The sequence below is a fragment of the Macaca nemestrina genome, unplaced genomic scaffold, assembly GCF_043159975.1.
Source record: "Macaca nemestrina isolate mMacNem1 unplaced genomic scaffold, mMacNem.hap1 Scaffold_65, whole genome shotgun sequence".
NCBI classification, from domain to species: Eukaryota; Metazoa; Chordata; class Mammalia; order Primates; family Cercopithecidae; genus Macaca; species Macaca nemestrina.
In genome coordinates, this window is record NW_027257814.1 from 290693 (window position 1) to 310589 (window position 19897).

A 19897-nucleotide genomic window follows, 5' to 3' on the forward strand; every position below is an offset into this window, starting at 1 on the left:
GGCCTGACCGTGGAAGTTCAGAGGTTTCCTAATGCAGTACACGTCAGAACTGACTCACAATGAAGCACTCCTTAAAAATTAAAAATGTGTCCTCATATTTTGGCCTTTGAGACAAAGCCTCTTATTTAATCGATTTCTGACTGAATTTGACTCACAGTACTCTGGCAGATTCTTCATTTTCTGGTGAGACAGACGAATGTCCCAGGGTGAGGACAATGCCAGCCGTTTCAGGGTCAGCTTTTCGAGGAGCGATATCTGGCAGAACACAATCCAACACCATAGGAGGATCCCCCCACCCAGCCACTTAGACGCTTTCTGGTACTTACACTGTCTGCTTGTTTCCCTTTCTTGAATTCAGCTGGGGGGAGAAAAAAAACCAAAAAAATCAAAACCAAAAACAAACAGCCCATGTGTTTGTGTGTCTGAAAAGTGAATACATCCACATCCAACTTTCTAAATGATACACGGCAGGTGTGATGGTCACCAACCAGTGGCCACTGTTGACAAAATACAAAGTCATCTGCAAACATGAACGAGTTTCTAGGAATACAAAAGTCAAGGGAATTTACTTCACATATTAAAGCTCTCAAGGGTGCTCATCAAAAATATATTTAGAGGTTTTCCTTTAAAGATATTTTTGAAGATTTTTAAGTTGCAATACTTAAAAGCCTCTGGGAAAAGAAAGGATACAGGTATCTGGAAGATTTATACTAAATGATTTTCATGTCTTTTTGATAAAGTTAAATAAGGTCAGCCTTGAAGTAATGGGTTCCACTACTCTGAGGCTGTGGATGGAATCCACACCACCACCAGACAATTGAATGAACAGCAAGGCTGCACACACAGGACACAGGCAGTGAGCCAGCCTGACTAGTTGTCAGCTTCTGGGTCAGTTCTACCCAGTTCTGGCCAGGCCCCACTGGAGATGAAAACCTGCCCTTTAGAAGCCTTCAAACCCCACCTTTCAAAATCTAATCCTCTTCAACTGAGGCCCGAGTCCAAAAATCTACTGACATCTTAGCCCGCGTTAGGCCAGCTGTCCCCCAGCCTTTTTGGCACCAGGGATGGGTTTCATGGAAGACAGTTTTTCTGGGGGGTGGTTTTGAATTGCAACTGTTCCACCTCAGGTCAGGCAGCGGATCCTCATAAGGAGCACCTCCGAGATCTCTCACAAGCAGTTTACGATAGGGTCCCAGCGCCTAGCAGAACACACAGCTAATGATAGGGTCACAACACCTAGGAGAACATGCGGCTTATGATAGGGCTCCAGCACCTAGGAGAACAGGCGGCTTAGGAGAGGGTCCCAGCACCTAGGAGAACAGGCGGCTTAGGAGAGGGTCCCAGCACCTAGGAGAACAGGTATTAAAATGAGTTGTCAAAGCCAAAATCCACCGGATCTACCACTCCAAAGCAAACATACACCACTGCCCAATATTGATGTGAGCCAAAAACAGGGAAGTCCTGAGGGCCCACACTGACCACAGCCAGACACCACTTCTGCAAGAAGCAAGCACGCACCTAGAGATCACCAGTGATGACCCAGGAGAGCAGCTTTGAGCAGAGACAAAGGTGAAGGAGAGGCACATGGGCCAGGGTGCTGGGTGTGCCCGTCTTTGTGACCTCACTGAGATTGCTGACCTCTGGCCCTTGGTGTCCTTCCTGTGGAGGAGGTAGCCCCCAAATCCCTGCCTCCCTTCAGCACTGACTGAGGCGGCCATGAAGTCTCCCCAGGGCTGAGACTGCTTCTAAATCCTGTTAACTGCACACCCACATGAAAAACAAAAAACACAATATCAAGTATGCAGACAGGAAAATAAAAATACGTGAATCCTCCCTTATTCAACAGGCATTTAAAAAGTAACAGGAAAATTGTGATAGTCTTTAAACAACCACCAGCTATCACGTCCTCTTGAAATGTTTTAGCTAATCAGGAACATCTTTACCAAGCACTTGCGTGTTCAGGAAATCAGTTGACAGGTCCCAAATAACCTCGGAGCCTGCGACCTGACCCCCACTCACGCACATCACCTCTCCAGAGAAACGTGTCCTGGACACCTTTCAAATGGTGAGGAACAGGAACAAGGGTAGCTTTCCCTCAACACCACAAAACAAGCTCGACCCCGAGGAGCCCGGAGAACAGCGACGTTTGTTTAGATGCTTTCCCACTGTCCTTGTCAGAGCAAACATTCCCATCCCACACCGCCCAGTGTTTAACTCTCCCTGGGATACCAGCAGCCGTCAACCCTCAACAAGCTGGAAACAGAGGCCAAGCTGGTAGGAGGCCTCTCTCCATTCCTTACTGAATTCGCTCAGGACACGGATGTTCCCAAACACATATGGCCCCGAGTATTCCACACCTGGGGAACATTCAAACAGCAGACTTTGCAAAGACGTTCCCCTCAAGAGAAACTCAGTTTCTAACTTCCCTTAGGGAAAAACAGGAGACCCAGAACTTTCCAGAAAATCAAGTGTGGGAGGAAGCCACTCACCTCTGGCACTTCCTAAACCTGCCTTCCCGCGGGTGCTCAGGGATGTCCCCGCGACAGCCCCGTCCACCCAGGACGGCAGCAGGGCTCAGGCAGCCAGCACCTGGGCAGCTGGCGAAGCAACCCCAGGGTGAAAACGCCATCCCAGGCACCACTTCCCGGAGCCCCTCAGCAAGAAAAACAGAGGTGGGACAGAACCGAGGGCTGACTCGAGGCTGGGGAGCCACAGACCCGCACAGCTCAATCATCGGACATGCTCTTCTGTGGACAGAGCCCAGGGAGAGGCCAGCACAGAGACCCTCGTGCCGGCTCCACAGGCCAGCGTCCTCCAGGGCTGCAAGTTTGTGATCACAGCTTCAGAATTTGGTTCCAGAATCTTCCAGAATCAAAGACGCACCAAACTGTAAAGCTGCCAGGACAGCAGGGCCCAGGAGCAGGCTCAGGGGAGGACCACTTAGAAACCCCACACACAGCATACACGTGTGCATGCTTACTCCACACATGCCACCGCTTCACCCAATAGTATACACGCAAACGCATGTATGTACTCCATACACACCCTCAAATACACTCACCAAATATGATTCGTGTACACACTCCACACACACCCTCAAATACATACGACACACATGAACATGCTCACTCCACCCACACCTGCTAAATACACTCAACCACACATGCACAAACGTGACACACGTGCACACTCATTCCGGACGTCACACCCCTCACCAAGTACACAGGTGCACACACCTCCAAGTTCAGAACCTGTAGACTCCACAAGCTTTGGTTTCCCCCACTGTTTCTCTCATCACATGAGATCCACACACAGGTGTCATTTACTGACATCTAACACCCGGGGAGGCCCTTAGACAGAACTGCAGTCACAAGTCGGCTTCATTCAGGCACTCATCACCAGCCTCCTGAAGCCACCTCCTGTCCCCACGGGGAGCGGGGGCCGAGACCGGAGACGTCACTGGGCTCACAGATCCCCAGGCTGGCAACCCAGCGAAATGAGGAGGGCTGGGCCACGGCCCTGGAGGGAGACGGGTACTGGCTCAAGTATGCGGAACATGAGTCCTCATTTCCAGACAGTGTCACCTACGACAGCGTCAGGTGAAAGCCAGTGGTTTGGCATTCCTGGGATAGACAGTTCTGGAAATACAAGGGAAGCTTTTTACTCCTCCCCTCTGAACACATGAGGTCCATGGTCCCCTCACATCTAACACTGGGAATCCGAATCGGTGACTCCTTGTCCACCTGAGGACCACCCAAGAGGATCCACACACCTGCTACAACAGCAGCACCGCACCTGGTCTGCAGGGGAGCAAAGCAAATCCCACCTTTATGACTAAAACTGGATTACCCTGACACTGGCAGCCTGCAGTGTGTGTATCGTCAAGCCCCCACGTCTGTGCCACCTGCAAGAGGAACACAAGCCCTTAGTCCCAGGTTCTCAGGACGGCCTGTGAGGTGGATGCTGGCACCTTCCCATCTCCCAGGGGAGAGGAGAGAAGGCCACGGTCAGGGCTTGCATATCAGGAGGGTCGGGATTCAAACCCCATCTGCCTCACAAAGCAGCCCTTACCATTCAAGTGACTTCTATCATCAGCCTTAAAATGTACCACAGTTACCAGCAATTCTGAGTGCTGTTCCTTGGGACATCATAAGCAAACATTTTGTTAGAAAGGTTTTGCCAAATCTGCTTTCAAAATCCTATGGTATGAAATGACTAATGAAAATTTGAGCTATGAAATAAAGCACATAGTTAAATGAATCCCAAAATGACTATCGCGAAGGAAGTTTTAACTTGAAGTGAAAAATATCCTCCAAATGACATCAGCCAGAATTATCTTCAATCATTACTGATCCCATATGCTTCAGGAATTATACAGCATCATCTCAGATATGAACTTAAAACCATTAGCTGAATGCACATTTCAGCACAACCAAAGTTCTGCTATAATAAGCAGCACAGGCGTCTCTGGAGAGGATTTTAATTGGGACTACAAACGATGTGCACGATCGTGGTAAGAGGTTTCATGCTGGCTGTTCTCCAAGGTGCGACACAGAGAAACACCACTAACCTCAAAGACACCTGCTGCTTTGTAATGAGATGAGAGACGATGTGGACGGACTACTGTAGATATTCGAAAAGGAGAAACAATGCAAGGAAAGAATCGTATCAGTTACCCTTTACATTCTTAGAAAAAAACGATTTTTCTTTTGGGATGATTTTAAAAGAAAATGACATTTCTGGATTTTTTTTTAACTTTTCTTTCTGAGACAGGGTCTTGGCTCTGTCGCCAAGATTGGAGTACAGTGGAGCAATAGCAGCTCACTGTAGCCTTAAGTGATCTTCCCACCTCAGCCTCCAGAGTACCAGGGACCACAGGCACGCACCACCACACTCAGCTAACTTCTGTTATACAGATGGGGTCTTGCTATGATGTCCAGGCTGGTCTTCAACCCCTTGGCCTCAAGTGATCCTCCTGTCTTGACCTCACAAAGATTTAGCCTAAGCGACCATGTCTTATCGGAAAACAGACATTAGAGCAAATGCATTTCTGTAAGATTTTCTACCTCTTTTCACTGGGGATAAAGGTAACTTGCCTCCAAGGGTCGGAGACAAAGACGTTACTGCAGACAAGAGCGCTGTGCATCCCGGGAACCGCTACACCACGAGGCACGGCCGTGCACACTGGACGCAGGAGTAACAAACGAGGCTAGCACAGGCCGATGCTGGCCCTCTCCAGAAGCTGGCCTATCCTTCCTCCTCTCATCAGCCCCCTCTCCCTTCAGGCCTCAGTGGCTGCTGACAGCGGAGAGGCCACAACTAGAGGAGGCTCTCAACTCCACCAGGGACAGGAGTCCCGGACGCTGGGGACTCAACTGCTGTCCTCCGCATCCACCTCCTTCTGGTCCAGCCTTCTCAGGAGCCAGGCGTGGCCACTTTGACCCTCTTTTCCCTTCTGTGGCTCCTACAAAAAACCAGTTCAGAGAGCCCAGGCTGCCTCACACTCCAGGGACACCCGGCACAGGCCCCCTCCATGTCCTTATCCAAGCTCCTGGGGCCAGAAGGGTCTTGCAATATTTCACTTTCCAGTTGACCATCCCCAGCCTGAAATCCAAAGTGCTCTAAAGAGCATTTCCTTCGAGTGTCATGAGGAAGCTCAGAATGTTTCAGGTTTTGGAGCATTTTGGAGTAGGGACTCTCAGCCTTAATTTGAACCTCTTCAAGGAAGCCACACACTGAAGCCCCCGATGTCCACCCTACACAATCCCAGCACACCATCTGAAGTCCTCAGCAACAGATTTTCTTTCTTCAAAAATAACCACAAGTCACAAACTCACATGCAATCACAGAAGGGGGTTGTGGACACCCACACAGATGATGAAATTTAACTGTCACATTTTTACCTAGGTAATTTAAAGTCATTCCGCAAAACACACCTGTTTTACTGAGTTGCATTTTAAGGTGAACACACACAAATCATTTCAGGGAAACAAACGTCACTTTGGGCTGCGTGTGGTTTCTTGACTCCCGTGAATAACTCAGCGTTCACCCTCACTTCTGGATAAGGGAGATGATGCAAAGAAAACTGTTAAAACAAAGACATGAAAACAAGTTTAAGAAGGGTTTGAAAGGTTCCTCCTGTCCTCCTGGAGGGGAGACAAGGATGCCTGGAAAGCTCACGGGGGACAGGAGCACAGCCTCCTCGGTGTGTCATGGACGCTGCCTCACCAAGGGGAGAGGATGACGCCTGGAAGGCTCACAGGGGTGGGAGCACAGCCTCCTCAGTGCTTTCTACACTCAGCAGCTTCAGAAATTCCTGCAGAAGCAGAACACATCATGAGAACTGAGACTGGAACACCCCAAAGAAAGGGATGAGGGGTCAAAAAAAGCATTCGATCATTACCAAGGAGCGCGGGCATGAAGCCGCTTCAAAGACCGTGTGAGAAGTCACTCATAGGCGTTTCAGAAAATAAGGGTAGTGCGAGATTGCTCGATCAGCTCAAACAGGCTGCCGTCCCTCAGGCCATGAAGTCCCTGAGATGAGCCTCTCACTGAGCAGAAGTCACTCGCATCTCTGCCAGAGAAAGTACTACAAGCTGACACATAACCTCATGAAACCTAGGCTTCAGCCGGTCAACAGTGAGTCTGACATGGTACATCCCTCCAGATAGTTAAAGACCCCAGGGGTTCATCAGACAACCTCGAAGGGCTGTGTCTGTCCAGCTCCTTTTCCAAGTTCTGGATGATTTTTCCTAATGCACTATAAGCAGCATGTTCCAATAGAGATGTAATTAACTGGATGGGTGTCCTCTTAATTTTGAAATTAGAAACACACTTGGCCAGGCACGGTGGCCCATGCCTGTGATCTCAGTACTTTGGGTGGCTGAGACAGCTGGACTGCTTAAGTCCAGGAGTTCAAGTCCAGCCTGGGCAACATTGCAAAACTCCATCTCTACAAAAAATACAAAACTAAGTCAGGCATGGGGACACATGGAACATGTGCCTGTGGGTCCTGGCTACTCAGGAGACTGAGGCAGGAAGATCACTTGAGCCTGGGAGGTTGAGGCTGTAGTAAGCTGTGCTCACACCACTGCCTGGGCAACAAAAAGGTTTTTTTGCCTGTCTCAAAAAAACCAAAGAGAAAAAGAATTATATACCTGACTAGGCCAAAATAAAAGAGGCCTTCGCTGCCTACATAAAGGGCTTTCAGAATTCACTTCCATCCTTAGGAAAGGCGGCCAACACCAGGCTGTGTCCCTTAAGATGCCCTGTCTCATATGGGAAAAAAAATCAAGAGAAATCAAATAAAGGCCATAAAATACATCAGTTTCAACACTAAAATTTGATAGTACGCTTTAAATTGAAGATGAGTTATGTCACATTTCCAAACCTCTGAAAGCACGGTTACTGGGAGGGAATGGTTTGCAACACACAAACGCAGCTCTGTAGAAGTGCCCAGGCTGGATGAAGGCTCAAACGTCAGTGCAAGGAGAAAGTCTGAACAAACTCTCTCCTGCCCTGCTGCTGTCCTCTTCCAAAACACACTGTTTATCTGTCAGTTTAGAACAAGGCCTAGGGAGGTGGGAGGCAGGCCTGGGAGGGTCACCTAGCATCCAAGCTCCTCACCCACACAACTGCACGAGGCTGAGCTGGGCAGTACACACAAACACAACTAATTCTCCCCAAAAAGAAGACGGAAGGCAGCACACTGCCATGCCTGGCACCCTGCAGATGAGAAGATTGAGGGGAGCCAGAGGTACCTTTAATCTTGCTTGCATGGTGGAGGGAGAGGAATAATGCCACTCGAGTGTTGCACAATTCTTTCTAGCACTGAGTGGCAGAAAACAAGAATTATAGATGCTTCCTCAGATAAATGTTTCTGAAGAACTGAACATAAATTACGTTCAGGAAATAGCATTATGAATGCCTCAAGTGCTTCTGTTTTCAATAATCCCAGAGTAATTCTATAAACCCGGGAATCAGTCTCACCCAACTCCAGGATCACGGCCCAGGTGACGTGGGCACACACATATCCTGAAGCTCCAATACTCAACTAAAGTGGGGCGAGTGAAAATGATCCTGGGTATAATTTACACGGACACAGGACGGTGGCAGAGCCCCAAACCCCTAAACCAGGAAGACCAGTGTCCTTCAGGGGCCTCACCTCTGTCCTTTCGCAGCCTCTGGGAACCACCACTCTGCTCTCTACTGACACAAACGCCCCTCCCAAGGTACAACACCAGGAAGATCATCATTCAAAACTGAGGAACGTGGCAGAACAAAGCTGTCAGGAGATTTTAATCACCAACACCACTTGTTACATGACCCAAAGATGATTAAAATCCCAGGCCCTTCAAGACTGAATGCTATCTATACTTAAATGCATTTCATCACCATATTGGGGGGTTATTCCTTTGTTTTGCTGCAAATATATCCAACTGCTGTAAAAGGAAAAGGCAATTTGTTAACGAAGCTTCTTGGAGTGTCTCAACAGGCCTCGAGGTAGGATAAAAGGCAGGACTTCCTGGCAGAAACGCTCAGCTCTGAGGTCAGGTGGAGTTCTTGAGCACCAACCAAGGCAAAATAAGGTCGAAGACCACACCACACTTTCCTCAATCACATCTTCATTCCACCTTTCCTTCTATTTCTCACGACTTCACTGGGAGAAATTGTGCTGAAAGAAAATGGAAACACACACATACATAGGAGACCCTACAGATGCTGAGAATGGGTGCAGCCATCACAGTCCGAATGTCCTTTCAGGGCCATCTGACCTGGCTGGGATCCAAGTATCCGAGGGCAGGATTGTATGTCAGACCCGTGAAGCCAAGATTACAGCCACTGAACGGCAGTTTTCCATCCCACGGAAACCGACCTTGGTAGGGGCTTCCTCGGGGACCACCGACCTCAAGCCACCACCCGTCAACTACTTCAACTAACCTACATCATGGCAGAGGCCTCCCTAGGCAGACCAGCCCTGCCCAAGTCCTGCTTCATGGCAAACCCTCCAGACAAACGTCCTTGGCCTCCTCCGGGAGGCTGTGCTCGGAAGGTGCCCTCATTTACTTCTGTGGCTCTGAGACATTTAACTAGAGCCCAACACATTTCTTCCTGTTCACATAGTATTGAGTTAAAAGATTTTTATGAGTGAACTTTCACTGGGAAAAATACCATTTCAGGAGCCCCAGTGACCACAATGAAAATGTTTTTACCTTCCCTTACGTGACATCGGCAACGCCAGGTCCAGGAAACGTTCTGGATCTCAGATAATGGCAAATCCACTCATAGTAAGTCTTGGTCTTGTTTCACAAGCTATCAAATGCTGCCCAGAAGCAGGAAAATCCCCACAACGTGGCAGGGAGGGGCGACCAGCGTGAGTTCTAAGGCCAGACCACCCGGGTCTGCCGACAGCGTGGTGAGGGGCAAACAGTGCAGGGTCTAAGGCCAGACCGCCCGAGTCCCGCTGACAGTGTGGCTTCAGGAGTTTCCTAAACCCTCTGCTCTCCAAGTTTCATGTCAGAAAAATGCAGTGATAACCGTGTCCACCTCGTTTAAATATGTATATATATATACACACACATATATATATACTCCAAACCTACAGCCCTATAAAGGTCATTAATCCTAGTTATCCTCAAGGCATTGAGCGATCAATAATGAGCCATCCCCCTGGCTGCTGACCTGCCACCGCCCCACCCTCCGGAAACCCCGCATCCACACCAGCCACACAGGATGAGGCCAGGGAAGGAGCAGGACTATGTCTTGGGAACTTAAACTCTGGAAGCTGAGTTAAATCAGTGCCGCTCAAATCTTGTCACCAACTATCTTGTTAAATTGGGAGATTCCATCTCTGGGGATCTTGAAGGAACCTGAGGTTCTACATTGAGTGAGATGAGCACTCGTGCTGCAATGAGACGGCAGGGAAAGCAACCGAATCTGGGGTCGCAGCTGCCTGAGGCTTGGGTCCCACCGGGAAAGTGGCACCAGGGCCCTCAGGACAGTGGCGGAGGTCCCAGGAGGCAAGTCCCGGTGCAGAGACTCATGGACCCAAAGATTGCTCCAGGGCCAGGAGGGGCTGCTGCGCTGACAGCCACGAGGCAGGCAGCCTTCGAGCTCCTCCAGCTGCCATCCTGCAGGCAGGGAGGACAGTGCCCAGACCACCCTGGGGCTCCCCCCAGCCTGCCAGGCTGGTACTCTTACTCCAGCCACTGACAAGAGTCCCCATGTTGCAAGCTAGGTTGAAACAGTGCCTCAGGCCTCGGGGCACATGCACCCCCCTGCAGGGCCGGTATGGCTATTCCCACACATCCCCAACTCACAGCAAAACTTAAAAATGAAAGTTGGAAGATACAGCCAGGAAACCAATGCTCAAGAAGCAACTCCAGGGTGACTCTTCCTAAAGCTATTGCTATTGAACATCTTTAAAAACATTTCCAGGGTGACTTCCTAGAGCAATTGCTGTTGAAAATCTTTAAAATTCTTCATTTCAAAATTAGCTTTTATTACACTGTCTTCCCTATTCTACCAAGACTCTAGAAAACAAAACCATTACAATTTCCAATTCTATCTTATAGCAAGTTAGAAATACACGTTTCCTCAAAGGATTCTACATGTTTCCTTGGCAATATCCTTTCCACGCCCCATACTACTGCCCACAACAGAGAAGGCTTTTCCAACTCAACCCAACCCAACCCAACCCAACCCAACCCAACCCACCCCACCCCACCCCAACCCAACCCAAGGGCCCTGAGACAGGCCCCTAACGAATTGTCTACAAACTCTTGAAACAGGCTTGCCCTGACAAATCATCTGCAAACTCCATCTTCCATTAAAAACAGTACCGAAAATGAGCATATTACCACTTTTTAAAAATTACTGTAAAGTGGACAGTGTTCAGTTCTGTGAATTTCGGCACAATATTCCCATAATCATCATCACACAAGCAGAACAGTCCAACAGCCCCAAACCCACTCACGGGGCCTCATAAGCATACCCTCCCATTCTCAGCAACCACCCTTTCCGTGTCCTCCCATGACTCGGGTCTATCTTTTGCGAGCGTTGTGGCAAAACACTCGCAAAATCACAATTTCCTGGGCATCGTGCTTGGAGGTGCACCCAGGGTGTCCTGTGATCAACAGCCAGGCCTCGGGGCTGCTGGGTATTTATTATTCCACATATGGCTGTGGCACATTGTAACCTGTTTTGGACAACCATAGACAGCGCTATTAACATCTGGGCACAGTTTTTCTTAAACATCAGATTCTGTTTCTCTAGGGTAAATACCCAGGATTGGGGTCACTGGGACCCACGTTTGTGTGAGTTCAGTTTTGTAAGAAACCGCCAAGCTGTCTGCACCGTGCTGAACCCCAGCATCGCACAGGAGTCCCGACTGCCGGTCCTCACCAGCACCTGGGGCTGTTGGAAGACCTTAGTCAGGCGGCTCCAGCAGGGGTGTGAACAAATTCACTGCGGCTTCGGTGCACATCTCGGTGCAACCAGTCATGCTGAAGGTCATTTCAGATGCTTTCGGGCCATGCTGAACCCCAGCATCGCACAGGAGTCCCGACTGCCGGTCCTCACCAGCACCTGGGGCTGTCGGAAGACCTTAGTCAGGCGGCTCCAGCAGGGGTGTGAACAAATTCACTGCGGCTTCGGTGCACATCTCGGTGCAACCAGTCATGCTGAAGGTCATTTCAGATGCTTTCGGGCCATCCTCCCGTCCTTCTCAGCGAAGCATCTGTTCAGGTCTCTTCCGCTTTTAAGTCAGGTGGTTTGTTCTCTGTCATGAGCCGTGGGAGTCCTGTGCATTCTGGATACGAGTCCTTTGCCGGCTGCATGGTTCGTAGACATCTTCTCCCCATCTACCGAAAATGTGTCTCTTCAATTCCCTAGGGGTATCTTTTATATTAGAAGTTTAATTTTGATGAGTCTTACCTACTTGTTTTCTTCCTTGATTATGGATCATGGTATGGCTAAGAGCTCTCACCCTAGGTCTCCACAATTTCCCTTTCTTTTGTAGTTTGGTATTTTACATTCAGGCCTATGGTCCACCTTAATTTTCATACAGGAATTTCTCCCTGTTTTCACTCTTTTGCATACAGCTGTCCCATAATTCCAGCACCATTTGTTGAAAAGACTCAAATTCCACTGAACTGCTTTTGTGTCTTTGGATCTGTTCTGGACTCCACTCTGTCAGCTGACCCGTGTGTCCATCCTGAGCATAATTTCTGACTTTAGTGGCTGTCTCTGTGAAAAAAAGTAACTCTGTCTGGAAGCAAAAACTACATTAGAAGTGCTCTAAATAAGATTCTTCCTGTTGTCAGGAGAGCAAAGCCACTGCCCTAAGCAGAGGTGAGGCCTCAACAGCTCCCAGGCACAACCTTAACACACAATGGGGAAGGGAATTCATTTCAAGGGCCACAACGTGAGACCAGCATAGCCATGAAAACTGCAATAATTTCACAACAGAATGAAATTCATAAAGAATTGCTGAGAAGCGTGTGATAAGTTACATAAATCACTGTTCCTTAAATTCTGACGGTTGACTAGAACAGAAATAGCTTCACGGTACAGTTCAAACAGAAAAAGGTAGGTAGGGGTGGTTTCCACACCACACAGGGCCTGCAGGAAAGGGACACTCTTCCTCTAAATGGGAGATCCCGGGAGTGATGTAATAAACCATGGTGAGAGGCAAGGAATTGTGCAAGCCGGACTCGCGGCCTTGGCCCCACCACGGAACCTGTGTCCATGAACGACGAGGCTCAAATGTCAGGCTGGGGCAACCGAGGCAGTTATCAGGGGACAAGAAAACGAGCGCACGGTGGAGGCAAAGGTCTGATATCGCGCGGCAACTTCGAGTCCAGTGGGACAAACTGACTGAAAATACAGGTTTCAAACATCACCACAGAGAGCTATTCCTCGGCTCTGGAAAGGCTAAGTGACTAATGCCCACACTGAGCATCTGCTCCCAGAGACGACCCTGGTGACCTAAGGCCCAGCTGCTCCGAACCCGCGCCGAACCTCAGTGAGGAACTTTGTTGGTATCTTACGGCACATTGACATGTTCCCTTAAAATCTGGTATTTCATCAACAATGCAGGCGCCAGCTTGGACTCATACACATTTCGATTAAACAAGATAATTTACACCCTGACCGTGCCAGGTAAGAGGTTTACTACAATCTTTAAACAGAGCCAGAGGCTACAGTCTGCTCCTACACAACACCATGTCTCTACAAGTTCGATGAGTTTTTACTTTCCATGTCTTCACTTGCCTAGTGCTAGAAAGCAGATTAAAAACAGAAGGAACCCAGAAACACTATTGAATGAGACTCAAATATCTTGCAGTCATCATCGAGATGAGATGTTTATTAAACAGAAATGTTCTCCCCTGTAGAAAGCAGCACATATCAACACGCACCGATAACTGTCGCCAGCATTCCAGATCATCTTCCCTTCCATGGCCACAGTGCAGGGCAATGGACCACGCACACCTGCAGACCCACGGAAAGCGGGGTGACACGGCCGATTCTTGTAGCGAGCAGGCCAGGGTGCACTCAAAGAGCATCTCTTTCCAGAGGTCTGCCATGGAAAGTTACACATTTATTCCACGAGTTAATGGCACTGCACCGAACATTTCTGTAAGAGTCTCTAAGCAAGTATTTCCTTCTGCCTACAATGGCCCGACATAAACTGAAAAAGCTCTTGGAACTGCCAAAGACTTCAGTATCCCCTTAACTATTGTCATGCACATCCATGTGAAGAGACCACCAAACAGGCTTTGTGAGCGCAACATGGCTGTTCATTTCACCAGGGTGCAGGCGGGCTGAGTCCAAAGAGTCAGCGAAGGGAGCTAAGTGTGGGGCCGTTTTATAGGATTTGGTTAGGTAAAGGAATATTAGTCAAAGGGGGCTTGTTCTCTGGCGGGCAGGAGTGGGGGTCACAAGGTGCTCAGTGGGGGAGCTTTTTGAGCCAGGATGATCCTGGAAAAGGAATTTCACACACACAAAAAATCATCGCTTAAGGCAAGGACTGGCCATTTTGACTTATTTCTGGTAGAATGTTATCAGTTAAGTCCAGGCAGGGCATTTGCACTTTTGTGATTCTTCAGTTACTTCAGGCCATCTGGGCGTATATACGTGCAAGTCACAGGGGACGCGATGGCTTGGCTTGGGCTCAGACGCCTGACAACTATAGTCTTTACTTTTAAGGTGTGGGGTAAGATCATATAATCCCCAACTAGGCTCCTGATGCTGTGTGTGGCATCCAGCAACAGCACGTTCCATTCCTGGATTACATTTGACTCAAGAGTCCACAGTGAGAACGATTTCTGGTGAATGAAACACCAGGCAGGAGGGTGATTCCGCTGGGCAGCTCTTCACACACAGCCCAGGAGCTGAGGGGAGAGGAACAGGCCCACGCGCGTCCACCGTGCTCACGCCCCCTTCGACTACCCCCCACTCCTAGAGGCCCGGACCCAAGGGAAATCTGACCTGAAAATGGGCAAACCCTCACTTTGGCAGAGAGACAGGGACTCGGGGCCACAACTTGACCTCAGAGCAACACAAGTGCAGACACAGCACCCCAGGACACCCTCCCCACCCAAATTCAAGGAGGAAATCCAACGCCCCGCCCCCTTGCGGAAACCCCCGGCTGCTGGAGCAGACGCCTGCCAGCGTGTGCAGCCTCTCCCGTCCCACGTTCCTGGCTCAACACCTGTGCCTCAGCCCTGGCACTGCTCGCCACACCCACAGGTGTGACAGGAGGGGCAGGTCCTAAGGTCTCCACTGCACCAAAGTCTGCAAGGCAAAGGGGCCGCTCCCTCCAGCAGGAGTCCAGAAGCACACACTGCACCAGCGTCAAGACGTGAGAATTCTCCCCTCGGTTTCCGAGTCTCCAGTCTGTTGCCCGCCACGGTTTTCTGCCAACGGCGAGGCCCAAGCTGGGCGGCACATTTGGTTCTCACCATTTCCCTTGTCAAATCAATACTGCAAACATATCCAATTCATCCTGTCACTAAAAATGAAATAATCCGCCATCTCCATCACAGATGATGCAATCAGGTTTTCATTACCGGGTTTTTGTTTTGTTTAGTTTTTTGGTTTTTTTCTATTTTGAGATGGAGTTTCTGCTCTGTCGCCCAGGGTGGAGTGCAGTGGTGCGATCTTGGCTCCCTGCAACCTCTGCCTCCCGGGTACAAGTGATTCTCCTGCCTCAGCCTCCCAAGTAGCTGGGATTACAGGTGCCTGCCACCATGCCCGGCTAATTTTCATCTTTTCAGTACAGACGGGGTTTCACCATGTTCACCAGTCTGGTCTCGAACTCCTAACCTCAGGGGAACCACCTGCCTCCTTCTCTCAAAGTGCTGGAATTACAGGCATAAGCCACCACTCCCGACCATTACTGGTGTAATTTCTAAGCCACTCTCTCACACCCACTCCCTTTTTTTTTTTTTTTTTTTTTAAGAACCAGCTTTATGCCTATATTTTTTCCAAGAGAACCAGTTACCCCATTTCAAGTACAAATAAGACACGGTGTTTAAAAACCAAAAATGCCCATTTGCACAGAAGTCTCCAAATACCCAGTCGATTTAAGCCTTGAGAATAAGATCAAGCTGTTGGCTGAATACAACTTCCCTTTCCATCTGCCTGTGAGTTAGACACAAGGATGAAGCCACGAGCTAGGGACATAAAGGCAGGAACCAAGGTAGCGGAGACTCCAAATAAAAGCTGGAAGACCAACACAAATGCACCACACCCTGCACACCCTCCTCTCCTTCCTTTTCAGAATTTCCAGAGGATGAAACAGGGACCTTCTCAGACGTCCCACGATGCAGGCGGCCAGAGGGGAAGGCGGCGGCAGCCTGAATGAGGCGACCGGGAAATCACATTCCACAAACAGAAATTCTCCATGTGCTTTACATCCTCTGTCTCTGAAGAACTATGCCAGGCTAACAGTCGCTAGAAAACCGCATTCAAGTGTCATTTCCCATTTCAAGCAAAGAAAACAGTGGTGGGGCATGAGGGAAAAACATAGCCATGTGTTCTGGGCTATTAAATAAGGTTTTTTCTGTTATAAACGTATAATTTTACATTCTCAGATTTCTGTATAATTGATATGCTTCCTAATTAGCAGACATAGTAATAAAAAGTGAATTCCAAGTGTAAGATCGGAGGAACCGTTCACATGGCTTCAGGTTCTGCTACTGTGTTTCAACTTAAGAAAATGGTTCTGTGTGTTGGTAACAAGGCCTGAGAGTCTGTGTGAGAGTCTGTGTGGCTGTAATCAGGGTTCGTGTTGGCTCCCTAGCAGAGGATGTTACACTGTTACATTATCTTCTACAAAAAATCCTGAAAAAATGAAGGCTGAATAGACATACACACCCACCCAAAATAATCCAAATGTCCACCGATATGAAAAACAGATGAATTACGGCTTCCATCATGGAATATTCTTCAGCAGTGAAAACAAACTATAGCCACAGGTGCCAACTAGGATAAAGACAACCTTTTAAACACGCTTAAAGTGAACTGACTAGGCAGAATTCCTTGATTACAGGCATCTACTCCAAAAGGGTACTGTTATTAATCCTGTGATGTAGAATGATAGTTAGCAACCCTGTTTCGGGGCACATCTAGAAAAAAGCAAAATAATGACTACACAATTTTAAATTCTTTGTAAATTATAACTATTACTATGAAAATTCTAAAAATGTGAAAATCTTCCCAACTGTTATTGGACACGCTTCAAAATAAATACCCTGGCATTGCTTGCCACACCCACAGTTGTGCCAAAATAAATGAAAATATAGCCCAAGGTAGTAGAACTGAAACCTGAAGATGTACGAGCCGTCCCTGTCTCGCTATCTATACATCGGGTAGAAATTTAAGAGCAGGTAGTGACACTGCAATGCAAGGCTCAAACCAACTGGGTATTTGGAAACTTCTATGCAAAGTGGCATTTTCGGTTTTTAAACACGGTGTTATTTGTACTTCAAACAGGTAACTGTTTGGTTCCCTTGGAAAAAATATAGCCATAAACCTGGTTTTTTTAAAAAAAATACGGGAGTGGGTATGAGAGAGAGTAGCTTAGAAATTTTAAAAGTATCAGCAGGGAGCAGTGGCTCATGCCTGTCATCCCAGCACTTTGAGAGGTAGGCCCAAGGGGCCTTTGAGGACACCGGTCTCCTCTGCTGCCTGCCTGCTGGACTGACCCCCCAGGACATTCACTGGGTTTCCACCCCTGTCTCATTCAACATCCCAAGGGTGGTCTTCATCCTCGTCTGGGGCTCAGCTCTGCCCCAATTTCCTAAATCTCTGCCTTCAGAGCCTGAAAACACCCACGCCCAGGGTCACCCTAAGTCCAAGTTTACCCCAGAGAGTCCCAATTTTATGTTTTCCAGGCATCGCCTTAGTGATAATTTATCCTGTAAATTCCCACTGCCTTCACAACTCACCCCTGCTGTCTCCCAGCAGAACCCACTCAGATGCACATGCCCCAGACCCACACCCAGGTCTGTACATGCTGCCCTGCTCTACCCATGTGGGGACCACCTCTCTTTCTTGAGGAATCAGCTGGCGATCATCTCCTTGTGGAGGGCTGCCCTGACTTTCAACTCTCTCCAGCAAAGGCAGAAGCCATCCTCGGTACTTCCCCAAAACTCAGGCCAAGTATGAAGATGGCGCAGATGCTAGCTGTGCCTGGGATGCCATGGGCAGGGTCCCCAGATGCTCTGCACATGGCCCGGGGCACCGCCTGAACACAGCAAGTGCTGAAGAAACAAAACTGACGTGCGCTGACCTCTGATAGGGCCTCCTTCACCATCCACATCTGTCTCCCCTCTGGACAGTAAAATCCACAAGACACAGAGGGCTTGTCTCGCTCATCTTCAAACTCCCAGGGTCACCCTGGTAGGTAAAGGGGACTCAAATGTCTTCTGAAGGAAGCGACTGGTTAGCTGCCAAGTTAAAGGGCCTCTGAAATTCAGAGCTCTGCATAGCAGTCCAGCACACTTTATTATGAATGACTCCAACCACAGCAGAAGTGGCCGTGGAACCAGTGCTAACCAATTCAGGGTTTGTTCACTGTTTCTCAGTTCATTATCACAACGCATTCTCACAGAGCAGCTGCGCACAGATCCTCAGACATCTACACAGAGTGGGACGATGGCGCCAAGTCACGTCAACGTCCTGTTGCAGACTGGGAGACAGCAGTCAGACACGGACCCAGGTAGAGCACAGACCTCGCGTTAAATCGGCTCCGTGTAAACAGCACTCCCTGCCAGGCCCTTTCCTATCTGCACAGCTTCTACAAATTCAACTCTCGCACCTGACACCTAAGAATACTGCACACCCCCATGTGAATCCCCTACTCACCTCCCAAAATGACCCGGCATGGCCGAGTACAAAAAATTTCAACATAAGGGAACTGGAGGGCATGTGGGGCTTTCTCGAGTCCCTGCTGCCTCCTGATGGGAGGGCCCAATGCTTCACACCCCTAGTGAAGGGCGGGTCTCTTCGGCCCCCAGGCTTTGACCTGGAGCTTAAATCAGCATTAACTAATTTCACCTTCCAGGACCAACTTCAAAGGCCTGCAAAGCCAGAGAAGGGAGAGGAGATGGAACACGCCCTCACCTCAGATCTGCTGCAAGCACACACTTCTCAGATGCGTCCCAAGGTGCACAGCGTGTCCGATGCCTGTTTCACATCCACCGACCTGCAGGTCTTCTATGTGGCATCAGCCTCCTGGGCACTGGGAACAAGAGGTATAATGGCAAGTCCCTTCTGCAGCAAAGCTGAGGCAAAGGGACCCAACACATTGGAACTGACCTTTTTCTGACAGTATCAAAACAGAAGGAAAATACTGTACAGTCAACTCCCCCTCACGCAGGTTTATTTACCTGTGACTCAGAGGCCATGACAGAGAACTTCAGGTTCTTACCGATTCCTATTTTCCCCATCCAGGAAGCCTTTGTTTTTAATATCGTACGAACTTGCCATTTTGTAGGCCAAAAACAGCAAATATTGGCAGTTTCCTACAGTTCAACTGAATAAAATATGATCATGGCCTTTTGTGAAACCATGAAGAAAAGGTGGATATCTCAATATGTGTTTGTGTTTCCAGACTGGCTTTGTTCCTGAAGCGGTAACTCTGTTCACTCAGGATATTAGACACTGAAGAATAAACATCAATATCCCACCAAGAAAACCAAAGGAATGAAATAATTTTGCATCCACCTTGGAACCTTTTTAGGACAAGGCAGGACACAAACTTCTAAAAAGCTGCAATTGTCCCTCTGTATACACAGGGACATGGATTCCAGAACACGCCCCGAGTTTACCCAAATCTACGTATCCACAGGAACCCACGGCCACCCTATGGAACCACATGTAGGAAACGTCGGCCCTCCACAAAGCCAGGTTTTTTCAGTAAGGGTTTGGTTGGAAAAAAAATTAACATAAGTGATCCTTCGAAGCTCAAAACCCATGTTGTTCAGGGTCAGCTGCATTTATTACTTGTGTCATATCTGAGGCCTGAAAGCCATCTTTCTCGATACCTTAATGTGACGGTTAACAAACTAACTGTTCCGATTAGAAAGAGGAAAAAGCTTATTTTTAAGCTGACAATGAGAGTGGATGCGGCTACGGTGAACGGAGAACAGACCTAAGCAAGCACCAAGGCTGGGGTGACTGCCTGTGCTCAGACCCACCAGGGCCTGTTCTTCCATCTCCCTCTGCTGAAAGGGATAACCTCCTTCTCCCCCACGACTAAAGGGCCTTTTTAAAATATTCACACGAGAAGTGCTATGAAAAGCTGAAAGGTCACAGATAACATTTTTAAAAATAAACATTAACGTAAGCATTTAATTTTCGTATAAGGAGTAAGGAAAGGATCCAGTTT

General features: G+C 48.6%; 1 protein-coding gene across 2 annotated transcripts in view; it reads right to left on the reverse strand.

The window, feature by feature from the left end:
* The window catches only part of LOC139361583 (disco-interacting protein 2 homolog C-like), a 247759-nt gene that overhangs the window by 156901 nt on the left and 70961 nt on the right, over positions 1–19897 (reverse strand). Inside the window, exon 1 of one of the 2 annotated variants that reach the window (XM_071090167.1) lies at positions 18631–18753. The exons of the other annotated variant lie outside the window; for it this stretch is intronic. The gene's annotated coding sequence lies outside the window, so the exon portion shown is untranslated. Of the gene's footprint in view, positions 1–18630; positions 18754–19897 lie in introns of those variants that run through there. 2 annotated transcript variants of the gene reach the window in all.